The sequence below is a fragment of the Netta rufina genome (genome assembly GCF_964035555.1).
Source record: "Netta rufina genome assembly, chromosome: 3".
NCBI lineage: Eukaryota > Metazoa > Chordata > Aves > Anseriformes > Anatidae > Netta > Netta rufina.
Genome location: NC_140125.1, coordinates 13,428,311 through 13,440,289, shown reverse-complemented (window position 1 = coordinate 13,440,289; position 11,979 = coordinate 13,428,311).

The window sequence follows — 11,979 nt, the reverse complement described above, 5'->3', positions numbered from 1 at the left end:
TCAGAGCACAAATACGGTATAATTGATTTTTTTTAAATCATATTTCATTCTAAATTCTATTGGAAATGAATTTTAGACCATTCCCATCTTTAATCCAAACAGTACTTACAGCAGAATACTCTGTACCAAAGTCCAGTAAACGATATGGATCAGTATGTCATGTGAAACCCTTAGGGGCTTTCTCAAGGGGCAAGCTCTGTTTTGTTTGGGGGAAAAAAGGCAAATCACACTAGTCTTGTTTAAAGTGCTTGTGAGAAGATCTTTCTCAGAAAGGTTTAAGCGTATTGGGCCCTTTCCTGTTTTCCTAGAAAACAGGAAATGAGTTTCAGCTCTGCAGTTAACTTGATTTCTTAGGTGTCTTGCTTTCTGCAGTCACTTTTGGGGTCTAGAATGCTACAGAAATTATCTGAGGGTATTTTCAACACTTCAGAATTAAAATCAAATTGTTGAAATTTTGCCAGCATTTAAATGAAAATTACTTTCTCTAAACAAACACTTGAGGACTTTCCACACTTTTTTTTTTTTTTTTTTTTTTTTTTATCACAAGAGCATTCTTAACCCAAACTCAAGTATCCAGTCTGCACTGCTAAAACCAGATGTGCCTTAGGATGTAATTGAATACAAGACCTTTTTAGCCAAAAACTAGATGAGCAAGGAGGGACAGTTTTCCACACAGAACAATGATGTAAGTGGGTAACTGCAAATACCATCCCTGTCTCTTTGCCCATGGAGGTGTCTGGGCAGCAACACTGGTGCAGATTTCTGCCGTGGAGGAGAGCTTAGGCATGGGCCTGAGCATCTGGGTCCCGTGCAACTCCTGGCAGTCAGCAAGGGATAACAGAAGCAGGAGCTGGCTGGGAAATTGCTGCTCTGCAGTGAGAGTTGGGTGGCTGTGGTTGTTCAGCACTTGGATGCCACGGGTTTCATTCACTCCATCCGCACGTGCTTTTAACAAGTGCTGTTGTTCCTCTGCCACAAAGGATGCGTGTAAATACACGAGACCACGTGGCACCTGTGATCTTGGGATTTTGACAGGTTTTTCCAAAATATAATATTTTCTGGTATTCTCTTTTAACATATTTGCAGGAGGCTGCCTACAAGATCAGTTTCCTATTAAAACTATTCCAATATCACCAACTTTCCTAGCCTTTTCCTGCAACAGTAAGTAAGCTCTTTGCAACGGCAGTAGCAAGGGAAGCATTACAAATCTTGAGACCTCTCCTCAGTAGCTTTAAATGTCATGACACTGACCTACAGAAGCTACAAACAAAACAGAGCTGCACAAAAACATTTCAGCCCTATGGACGTGGTAATCCTTCAGACCACAACTCTGGAACGCTTTTCTGTAGTACATATTATGAGGGTAATGCTGTTACTCTCAGCTGGCTTCTGCTTAGCTACCCAAGCAAAGCTGGAGCTGGAAATGCGGAGATGGAAGAAGAGAGAGAGGATCTCCCAGGGGGTTTTATTGGCCAGAAAATGCTGGCTTGGAAAAGGATGCGGAGCGTGTTCAAATAAGAATAGTCTGGAAGGAGTTTGTGATGGGCTGTTATTTCATTACCAGCTAAGAGATGTGAAATTTCCTTTTCCGGATGAGCATATTTCATCTTTTGCATAAGACAGCAATTACTCCTGGTGAGACTTAACAGTTCTGGTAATTTAACGAGTTAGCCCTGCAGATTTACTGCATCAGTCATTGGAAAGGCCTCTTTGGAGTTCCACAGGCAAGTTTCAGACCTCTTGATAAAGCCAGTAGCGTGCTGGTCTTTGACAAGCAGAAAGACCTTCAGAAGTATGCAAGTTATTGCTGGTATGTTGTACTCTAGACATGTCAAGGAAACATGGATTATTTTTACACAAACAGGCGAATCAATATGGTTCCTTAGCAAGCTCCCATAAAAACCCTTGGGCCCTGAGAAAGCAGAAGGTGTAAGAAAATCATTGCTCTTGGATTAGGTTTCCTAGATGGATCGTGCTGTCACACATTCAGTAGTTCACTTACACCAGCTTGGACCTCTGACGAACGATGGAGGGAGTGAAGGATGAAACAGAAGACAGAAACAAACAAGGAATTTAGAGATAATCCGGATATTTGATCTTTAATGAACTTATCATCAAATGTAGACTGTGACAAACTGCAGATGCTTTTGGAAGTTCTCTTTTATAGCTGTTAATTGGAAGGTGATATGTAGGTGTTGAGAGGGAAGGGAAATTTCTGCAGCTGAAAGCATCAGGCAGTGCTGAAGCAAGGTCACTGGAGTGTCCTAAAATCTCTTGATGCTCCAGCACACAGACTGTGCTCTCCAACCTGCAAATATTGGAGGCTGTTTTGAAACTCTATTAAGGATGACATATGCTGACTGTAGTATCTGGGCAAAGGCAATTGGATATCCCAGCTATGGCCTCAGCTCGATGTTTTATGTCTGAGCTGGTGTTACTGTGTAGGGCTCCCGTGTGTTAGATTGCCAAAACCAAATTATGACACTGACTCAGGCTGAGTCCTCTGATTAAGGCTAAAAAAAAAAAAAAAAAGAAAGTACAGCCTGGTCTTGGCTCTCAGTGTAGATAAGTATTTTTCTGAAGAGCAAAGGGGATATTTATAGAAAAGAGGTGCAAAGTATACGTAAACATTGGTGTTTTGTGCACATCCTTGTCCATAGTTGTTCCTTTGGGTAGTGTTTTTTCAGGTTCAACACCCTTGTCAAAATTCAGGCGTGGCACTTGTTGCTTTGGCTTGGTGGAGGCACAGCTGCCTACTTTAAGCATCATTTTGGCCCAGCTAGTGTCATTAAGGTTTCCATGGGGTCATGTCAGCAATTACTGCTAACTAGATTTTTTTTCTCAGAGCGAGGGTAGTTCTTTTGCAGATATTTCATCACAGGAAAAATAACAGGGAAGAGGCCACGCTTGTGCAATGAAAACCCCCGAAGCTGAGTGCTGTTTCAGGTATGTTATTGTCTCATGCAACGCAGCCCTAGAGACACTGCTGCTGCACGGCGTGTATTGTATCTACCTGAACTCTGAAACTAAATGCCTTTTAATGTTTTTTTCAGCCTTGCATTTAACATTTGTCATTCGCCTTTGATGAGAAGAAGGGGAGCTCTCAATGTGGTGCCAGCACAACAGCAAACAGCAGGAGAAGGGACTGAGACAAGTACCTCTGATGCATTTCACTGGTGAATGATACTGCTATTTCCTATTTTTAATCTGAATCTCTGCTCCTGAGAGTTTGAGCTAAACATGAATTTTTCTTTATTTTCAAGAAGAGCATTCAGCAGGTTAATACTCAGCATCACGGGCTGGCCCTAAGATGGGGTTTGCTCTGGCTTCCGTGCTAAGCTGCTGTGTACAAATCGTTTCTGAAAAATGTCCGAGACGCTGTGAGTTGCTGCGCTGTCACATGGGCTGATCCAGCACAGAACCTGCTTGGCATTCTTGAAGGGAAATTATCCAGTGCCGCAACTCACAATTTATAATTGGTTGCATATTAATATCCAAAAAAGGCAATAAAATTCACTGTGTGTTTTTACAAAAAAAAAAAAAAAAAAAAAAGTACTATAAGCCGAGCATTGAAAATCTGGAGTACTCCTTGGCTGGAGCAGAGCTGTATGCAGTGCTGTTTCTCCCTTAATTACAAGCAGTTTTAAATCATCTCATTCCTTCAAAGAAAGATTTTGTTCAGTGTTTGAGTTAATTTTAATCTCGCGAACATGATGCTCTCTTGGAACCTCTCCCTTGTGTCGTAACAGCGAGACGTGCTGCCTCTTTTGTCCCTGCCACCTGGGAAAGGCGCATCTACTGCTGCTTGTCCCTGTGGCCACGGGGTTGTTACTATCAATATACCTCCCTTTAAAGGGAAAGAAAGCAGAACAAAACCCAACAGCGACATTTTTTTTTCCCTAGAGTTCTCTTTTATTTGTAGTGTTTAAGCTAGGCTGTGTAAGTGCTTCCTGAAAATCGGTGATTTAAAATGTACAGCGCTGTATTGTAGTGGAAAGCTTGTTATTCAGCATACTAATTATTTCTGACTCACTGTATTTATGAAGTGTCATGTAATAGCTACCTCACCACAATGCAAATAGTGTAAAATCAGGCTTTTGACACTAGGTGCATAAGCATATTCTGGAGCCTCTGGGGGGAGGGTTACTGGGAATTAGATAATGTTTTTATGACTTCTAAAAAAAAAATGACACAATTTCATAATCTGTAATGCTCCACATGCGTAGTCCAATGTTTCTCATTTTATTACTCTCAGTGGTTTATGTTGCAAAGGTCAGCTGCAAAGAGAAAATGTCCAAAGGCTGTTTTGTGGAACAGGGGGACACCCATCAAAGCCCTGGGGACAAGCTGTAATTGCATGCCTGCGCCATGCTGGGACACCAAAACTCATCCCAAACTGTTTCTGTTTCAGGATGGATGAGGGCTGGATTACACAGTGCTCTCTGAAGGAGGCGTTCTGGCCAGCACATGTCACTAGAGGACAAGTTTGGGGTTTTGCTGAGCCCTGCAGGAATGACCTGTTAGCTCCAGAGTAAGAGGAAGACCTTAACATCTACGAGTGACAACTGGGATTGAGTACAAAGGAGGAGGATGGGTTGCAGCTCCAGGTGGGTTTCTGAGTACTCACACGTGGTCTCCAAAAACAATGGGCGGATGCTTCCCAGAATGTGTGATTTCATAAAATACTGTGTATAAAACCAGGGCTTTTGGTCTCCTTTGTAACCTTGTGTGATGTTATAAAGAGTTGCAGGTCATGTGCTTGGATGCTGGGAGAAGTCTCTGCTGAAACTAGTTGCCAGGCATCTTGCTGGCAAGAGACAAGTGGTAATGAAGGACATCAGGCTTCAGAAAACCTCAGATCGATATTGAAAATAAGTGAAAGCCATGTCTGCTCTTGAGCAATGGCAGCTGGGCATCTCAGCAGGTGTCTCTCCTCACTGCATGATAGGGGACTAGCCTGGCCCTCCTTCATGATGTGGAGCTGGTGTTAGCAGCCTCTGGGAGGCTTATTGATGCTTCAGAGCCACCAGCCCCTTGTGCATGTGTACAGGATAGGGCTCTGAAGCCATGTTGGATCCAGGTGGGTCCTGTTTAATCTGAATTTACAGCTCTTGGCAGATTTGGGTGACACATATCTCCTTAATGCTTTACCCGTCAGCCTTAAATTACAAGGAGAGCTGTGTATCACATGCTTTGCCTAAACTGGGAAGTTGATTTTCCCTTTCCATGTTGGGGTATTGTTTTATGCACATGTCAGAAACAGACCCATAGCCTTCAAGCCATTTAACCATAAATCTGGTTTAATTCTCCTATGGACTTCTATGCTTGCAGTGAGTCAAGGTCTTACAAAATTTTGATTTTCCTAAACTAAGCTTCAGGGAAAGTGAAGCTTTTTTAATGTCACAGAAACGAAATAACAATTTTTATCATTCCAGGTGCATCACTACACCGATTTCCATTTTCTTTCAATTTTCAAATATGTGAAGAAAGAACTGTATCAACAGTTAGTACTGAGCGAGGTAGGAGGCTTTCACTAACCTTCAAGACTGCATATTGTATATTTTTTCTGACTTTTCTATAAATAAAAACAGCTATTAAGATGTAATGCCTCTGGCTGTTGTATCCGAGGATAAGTGTTTGAGATGCAATGAGAGATGCTCAGGGAATTGATAAGTCTTCAGAAGAAAAAATTTCCTGAGATCAATTTCCTGATTCAATAGCAAAGTCCTCATATCATATAAAATGTAATGTGATTGTCCATGGCTCTAATAAAATCTTGATTTTTCTACCAAATTTATGTCTATAAAAATCAAATTTATCCAGCATTAGTCTGCATTTTAAAAGGGATAGGTTTTTCTTGATATGATATTAATCCTTTATGGTACATTAATATGGGAGAATAATAATTTGTTGCATTTTCTTCACATAGAAACAATCAGCTGGGAGATGTGCTTAATAATTGCCTTTGTCCTTCATTGTCACAGGCCATTAGCTAATGAATTTAAGCTGTTCTTGGCTCTTGCTCCAATAAGAAAACTACATTAAGAGATCTTGTAGCCTGGGTGTTATATAAACCCTTTCAGTGGGTTTTATTTTAATTTCACCGAGGTGACGGTGCCATGCACTGAGGAACACATCATGATTTTGCAGTAAACAGTGAGGTCAACGCTATCTGATATAGTGGGTCCAGCAAGCTGAAGTGCATCTACAGTTGGTAAGGTTGCCAGATGCCACAGCCTCCTTGTTTGGTTCTTTACAGTTTAGCCAAGCTCTTCCTGCCTGCTTTTCTGACAGTTTCAGGTTGATCTTTGGGGTAGGAAGATTTGGTAAACAAGTTCAGCTCTTCCAAGGTTGATGGTAGGGGAAATTAAATAGTTTTGGCAGTGCTTTGAACAAGCAATGGGAGCTTGTTCAACTCACAGCTCAACTGTGAGCAGCACAGTCCCATCACCTTTGCAGTTTGCCCTATCAACTAGAAGGCTGGAAAAAGAAAATCCTGTGAGGGTAGAGCTGTTCTTCACTGTCCTGAGAAAATACACTCATGTCTTCGCTATGTTTACAAAAAGATCATATACAAATGCACAAAAGACTTTCTTTACTAATCATTCCTTTTACCTAAATAAATAAAAATTAGTCTACTGGGATGGGAAGAGCTTTAGAAATCACAAAACGCAGAGTGCAAGTCTTATTTTTCCTGTTGACTGTTTGTAGCATATCTTGGTCCGCCACAGAGCGCCTGAGTATTTTAATCCTACTTCAAAGGTAGGTAGGTAAGTAAGCATCATTACTTTCATAGCAGAGATAACTAAGAGGTTGCAAAAGCTAACCTTTGGCAGAGCTGGGAATGGATGCAACTTGCAAACCTTTTATCAAACTGCTTCTCCACACCTGTCATTAGCGTGCCTGGCTGGCACCACCAAGTCCTCCCACAGACTGCAAGGACTGAGTTGGCTTCTTCCTGCAGCTCCATCTCCCCTCAGCTGTCCCAGACCAGATCCAAAGAGCTCTTGCGACTAATTTAGCAAGAGGTGGGTTCTGCATACTCCCAGTAAAGCCAGAGCTCACCAGTTCAGTTGGGTTGCCACCACCTCTAGGCTGTGAGAGTGGCGTGCAGACGAAAAGCTGGGGCAGAGCCCAAACTGTAATTTGTGCTGGGCATCTTACCAGTATCAGAAACGGGTCTGAGACTTCCAGGCATTACTTTGTATTTCAGCTTCGAGATGTTGGGTGTCTTAGGTTTGGAAGAAGAGTGAGTGGTGAGTGGTTGATACACATCTGCTTCCTGAAGAGACTCTTGGGAGAGCAGCTGTACTGTAACTGTGCCTGTGCAGGAATTATTGTTTCTGCATAAGCTGCAACACTACAGCATTCAAAGGAAAAACAGCTGCAACAGAAGTGGTCAAGCTTTGTTCTTGTGTAGAGAGAGATGGTGCTGTGCAGCTGGCAATGCAGGCTGTGTCACCTGCAAGGTGCTGTGAGGGAGGAGTTGGGATTGCCTCCCCTGATAGCAGGCAGCGTTTGCTCCTTTGTCTCTTTCAATCTTCATAATCCGTATCTGAGACTTCCGTGGCTGGCAGCTCCCTACTTGGTTGTGTGGCCTGCCTGCTCGGACAGAAGTTTTAGTGCAGGAAATGTTCTGAATGTTACATCCCAAAAATGCAATGCTCCAGTATGGGACGAGCAGAACTTGCAGCAGAAGTGGCCGGATGATGCTGTCCTCCTGGGGTGTGCAGGGGGCAGATGCCAGGCAGCAGTGACACCCACTTCTGTGAAACAGCGACACTTACAGCCCTGCTGACAGAGGCTGACTCACGCCGTGGGTAAATTAATTGTACCTGAAAGGCCTCTTGTTCTTCTGCAGCAGAGAGCATAAAGGCAGACTGTCTGACAAACTAATCTCGGATAGTTTTCTTGTCAACATCATTGAACTGTCATTTCTCCTGTGCTTTGCCACAACACCTGATATATCTGTTATTTCCCAAAACAGATTTTGCTACCTTGGTTGATACAGGAGCTTTTGCAAGGAAGAAAGAGGCTGAAATGCCTTCAGCAGCCTTTTGCTGTTGTGCAGGTCCTTTGCTGAACTCCAGAGCTGTGGTTAGAGATGAAAGGAAGGTACATCAGTGCTGACTGATTAGGTTGCATCTCAGTGCAGTCTTCAGATTGCTCCCAGCACTTGCTCTGGGCTGGGACTCTTGTCACTGGGCTTTTGGAGTCCTGATTTCTCCAGAGATAACAGAGAGAAACCCATTTACACCCCCAAAGCTTTCATTTAAAAAATAGTGATTCAGGGTGGACAACTGTGTCACCTAGATGCAGTAGGGATTTTTTTTTTTAATTCATTTTTATTGTAGCTCTATTGGGCTTGCAAAGTATTCACTCATCCTAGGCACGTGGCAATAACATTTCTAAAACTATTTAGAGGAAAAAAAAATCTGAATGTCCCTTCCCCAAGACAGTGGTTGAAAAAAGGTGAACAATGCAATGATGACCAAGTAAAACATTCAGTTAAAAGTAACTTGCAATGCTATTTAAATACACGTGGGTTGATCTGCACATACTAGAGCAGTTTCTGAGTTTGGAATTACGTAGTTTGGGTGTGATTATGTTTGTTTCACTTCCAGATTGATTACAGATACTTATCTAAACAGGGTGACTGCTGAGGTTTTAAAAGCTGGAGCAGGCATCTTTGCAGTCAGTTTTACCAGATGGTTAATTTTTTGTCCTTTCAAAACAGGTCATCTTCAATGCAGTCTCACCTCCAACACCACGACCAAAGCCTGCAAACACTTGTATGTCTGTGCACCCATAAATAGGTCCATGGGGCTCGTTTTCATGAGGTGTAACTTTGCTAGCCGTAAACCTGCAGGACTGAGGCCCCACCACGCAGACATGTTCCCATTCTGCTTCAGGACTCTCTTCATCAGGCACTAATATCCTATTGTATGGTGTTTGGGATTCTGGTTTTACAAGTTTCCTTAGTCTCCTAGGAGCTCAGGTTTGCATAATAGATTGTCTTATCACGTCTGCAAGGTAATTTCTTCTAGACCAGCTTCTGAGAAGGCTCAGATGTGATCTGCCCTGGTCTGCGCACTGTTAATGTCTCTGCTCCGAGGAAGCATACCTCTGTTCCTAACAGGCCGTGGGGATGACTGATGGTATAGACCCAAAGTTAACCGGCCGTTCTCTTTAAAGATGACATATGATATTGTATTTGGACAAAGAGGAATTTCCTGTGTAATCTTTGGAGACAGCTGTATTGCATTTTTATGATTTCTCTGGCATTTACGTGGAGTTATAGAAATACCATTAAAAGGTTTTTAACATTTTCCAGTATAATACTCGCATTGCATGTCTAGCTAGGCATTTTCTAACAGGCAGGATCTCAGTTTAAGAGGAAAGTAAAAAAAAAAAAAAAAAAAGGATGGGCTGTACAACCACCACCCCACACCATGGGTTGCTGCCTGGCTTTATCTTGTCTAAAGCTTGGCCCTTTCCCTTTCAGCTATCTCCACAGTGTTGTTGGCAGGCAGTTTAACAAGCAATTAGGTTATTAAAAAGGTATATATTAAAAAAGAAAGCTGCTTTCAAAATTAAAAAGAACTTTAGAAAAGACAAAAAAAAAAAAAGAGATAAGAAAAGGTGAACAGTTCTAGAGAATTGAGGTCATTATTCTTGAAGGGCAGCCTAAATTAAAATAACAGCTGGATTATTTGTTAAGAAATGTGGTATTTATTTTAAAAAGGCAGAGAGAAAGATGCTCTTAACCTCATTAGTGCTGCAGGATGTTGTATATGAGCGTAATTATACTTTGCAGAAAGGCAAGGGAGACCACACAGGAAGGGTATTGAAGAACTGGAAAAGGTACAGAAGACACTAAGCATGATAAAAGGATCGAAAGTTGTTATTTATGGATGAAGTACAGGCTGCTTTAAAAAAAAAAAAAAAAGATAAACTGGGGCCACAATGAGAGAGGCAATTCTCGAGGATATTGAAAGTTGAATGACAGAACTCGTGCAGACCACTTGCAAGGTAACTAAAGGGAAATTGACTGGAAATAATGTTGGAAAACGCTCTTTGGAGAAATCACTTCTAATACAGGATTTTATGCTGCAGAATAGGAAAATGCTGTCCGTAGTGTGTGGGTCTCCACCACCACCACCCCATCTTTTGTCTTGGCTCCAAGGGCTGAACTCCTGCATCGCAGCTTCTGCATTTCAGGAATGTGACTCCTGTCCTTGACCTCGTCTGTAGATAAATACAATGTTCCCCTTACTGCTGAGTGGATTAGGAAGAATTTCAGCCAGACAAGAGAGGTGAGATAAAGGAAAGACGGGTGAGGATGTTTTCCATCCACCCTTTTTGAGCCAGACTCTTGGCTTTGCCTCCAGGACCTTGGGCTAGGCAGGAGCACCAAGTGCCTCCATGATGCTGCAACGAAGCTGTTCGTAGAGGCTGTGACATGAGGCTGCCACCCAGGGAAGGAACTTTTGGGGCACAGAGCTGGGAGGGGAGGCACTTGCTGCCTGGCCAGAGCACAGCAGGGTCTCACCACCCAGCAAGCATGGGCTGAAGCCAAGCAGGAGAAAAGCTCCAGGGGTCAGCTGGACAGGAGGTAAGTTCCAGGCTCCTTTCCTGGCCTCTGTCCACGCCAGAGTGTTAACAGGTCCACCACAGCACATGCTAAGCTCTGCTGCTTTTGTTGGTAAGGCAAAGAACAAATTGTGATGTTTTCTTACTTAGTGCTACTTCCTTAAAAGCAACAGGGAGCGTTGCTGAAATTGTGTGCTTTCACTACAGGCCACGATAGTAACTGGGCTGGCCAATTCTGCAGAGTGGGAGTCACATTGCCTCATCTGCCAGTCTCAAAGTCAACCTGTTGTCCCATAACGTAAATGGGGTGTTCTTTCCTCGCCCTACCCCCCACCCCAATAAAAAAAAATAATAGCAATATCTAGCAGAAGGAACATTAAAACCACTTTTCCCCCTCGTAGAGAATGACTGTTGGTGTCATCAGCTCACGTGAAAAGACAGCTGAGTGGAGTCTTTCCAGCACCAAATAAGAAAAAAAGGAAGAAGTGAAGAATAAAAACTGATTGCTATTTTCTGTATACATATTTATGACATATTTATGTTGTGCCACACATATAACTTTTTGTTGTTGTTAAATTACTGTCAGGATGGGGCAAAACAAAGGAAAAGAGCGATCAGGCTTGCGTGCCACAGAATGTGGTGAGCATCACTTGTAACAGAAATGAATTTTAAGGCATTGCACACCAGTCAGTGACATATCGGGGACTTTACCCAGATCTACGGAAGTTAGTGCAAATTCTCCACCACCCTTATTAACATGGGATCTAGAAATATAAAGAAGTTTAAGATGTGGCAGGTGAAGGTAATCTCATGCACAGCCCCTTGCCTCAAAAAGCTGAATGCTCTTGCAAATCTGACATAATCCAATTAGTCGATTTCCTCAGTGACATTTCTGCAGACTCACATACAGAAGGACATGGAAACTGAGATTTATAATGATAGCTATTTCTAGCAAAGGTCATTTTTTACTGGTGAACAACCTGTCCTTAGTCATGCTGATGAAGAGGTGTTGAAGGATAAGGGAGAGGCTGTATAGCTTTAAAGCTTAACAGAATAACATAAATAGAGCACTGATGATCCTTCTACTTGAACCAGGAGGCTTGCAATCTATCAACATCAGGCCAAAAACAGGGAGCAAGAGTCAAAATCCCCTTGTGGGGGGACTGGGATTTTTTGTGGAGATTGCGAGGGAGGCTGCATATTTCAGTGTCAGCGGAAGGAAAGAAAAAGGGAGCCACAGAGCACGAGCATGTATTTTTGGATAGCGAGGCTGTCCTTGGTGAGACCAGCTGCTTGCAAGAACCGGGTCAGGCTGCTCTGGGGACTCCCTGGTCGTCCCCACCAGCTTCCCAGCCTGAGCAGCTCGCAGCATCCCGCTCTGTGCCA